At 36.8% G+C, this 1,701-nt stretch overlaps 1 protein-coding gene across 1 annotated transcript in view; it reads right to left on the bottom strand.

Moving 5' to 3' along the window:
• uqcr11 (ubiquinol-cytochrome c reductase, complex III subunit XI) overlaps nucleotides 1-1,701 on the bottom strand; it is a 5,538-nt gene that overhangs the window by 2,689 nt on the left and 1,148 nt on the right. The window lies entirely within an intron of this gene.

Below are 1,701 nucleotides of genomic sequence, written 5' to 3'. Positions count from 1 at the left end.
TCAAATCTGATCCTCAGGATCTTTTGAGGAGCGTTTGTTTCCAGAAGCTTTACTTTCACTGTTCCTCAGCGGAGGAATGATCTTCACAAGCCTCCAGAACATCTCACATCTGAGGAGGAGCCTTTATTTCTTCAGCTCTCAATCACTGCATTATATGTTTGGAGCATTTCAATCTCATCTTACTATTACTGGAGATATAGTATGGATTTGGATTATTGAAGCCAAAGTATACCAGACCTGCACAGCGCACACACAAAAAAAGTGTGTAACTTTTAACTTTAATGTGCTATTTATATTTGATTTGACCCTTGATGTAACTAAATGATGCACATTTTAGGTTACCTGAGAAAACATTTTTTTACAGTGCTGTGTTACTTACCACGACATTTTATTAAAAAATCATTAAAAAAAACCATCTTATACAGAATAGTTCAATTTTTTAATAATAATATATGATATAATGTAATATAATATAGCTAATATGGAAAAATGAAACAGTTATAGCTCATGAGCCCTTTTTGAGGTCAATTATTTAGGCTTATAATAGAATATAAACAAATATCTTCAAAAAACGTGAATTATTTTACAGTTATCTAAAACATCCCCATGCAGTAGAGTTTGCACACTACAACACTTGTGTGCGACTGTAAATGTCTGGGAGTTTTGTTACTGTTCTGTGCTCATCATCCGCTGTTGCCAGCACTTAATCAAGACACTCTTCTTTCAAACATGATGCAGTTTTATTACACATGTCATTGCGTTTGCTCTCGTGTTGAGCGGTTTCGTACTCGATTCTACAGCGACTGATCTGGCACACATCACTCTCTTAGAAGGAACATTGATTACAAGTAGGGATGTAACGATTAACCGCGAGCCGGGTGAAAATCGATTCAAATCGGTTGAGATGCTAAACAAATCGTGATTTATTTAGGGGTTAGGAGTTTATATGAATGTATGTCTGAGGGGAACTTACTGTCTTTAGAAAAGTTTAGATGGTATTTTTTCTTTTCCTCTTGCCTCTGTATAATGCATATTAAAGTTCATAAGCGCAGCGCTGCTTTGTTTACAGCGGTAACCAAGGAAACACTGTATCATTGCTGTTCATAAGTGCAGCACTGCTTTGTTTACAGCGGTAACCAAGGAAACACTGTATCATTGCTGTTCATAAGTGCAGCACTGCTTTGTTTACAGCGGTAACCAAGGAAACACTGTATCATTGCTGTTCATAAGTGCAGCACTGCTTTGTTTACAGCGGTAACCAAGGAAACACTGTATCATTGCTGTTCATAAGTGCAGCACTGCTTTGTTTACAGCGGTAACCAAGGAAACACTGTATCATTGCTGTTCATAAGTGCAGCACTGCTTTGTTTACAGCGGTAACCAAGGAAACGCTTTAAGCGCCACCTGCTGGCAGAGAGTGAATCTGCGTCTCGTTCAGCTCGTCTGCTGTTTCTGTTTCATGGTAATATTTTTATGTATAGTTTCACAAAACTGAAGTCAAACCATTCTGTTTTTGCTTCAAATTTCGAAATTCTACAATCTAATTTAGTTTAAAAACTGCTCGTGTTCCATGTATGCTGCATCTTTGTTTGGATCGTGATTAAAATGCAGTGGTCGCCTCTAATTTTAAAAGGAAAGAGCACAGACAAAGCCTTAGTTTGTTTATATGAAGAGATTTATTTTATTTGTGTTACTTATTTA

Source organism: Sinocyclocheilus anshuiensis, unplaced genomic scaffold (assembly GCF_001515605.1).
Source record: "Sinocyclocheilus anshuiensis isolate Anshui unplaced genomic scaffold, SAMN03320099.WGS_v1.1 scaffold1491, whole genome shotgun sequence".
NCBI classification, from domain to species: Eukaryota; Metazoa; Chordata; class Actinopteri; order Cypriniformes; family Cyprinidae; genus Sinocyclocheilus; species Sinocyclocheilus anshuiensis.
Note: the sequence above shows the minus strand (reverse complement) of the source record. Positions and strands in the feature narration are given on the sequence as shown.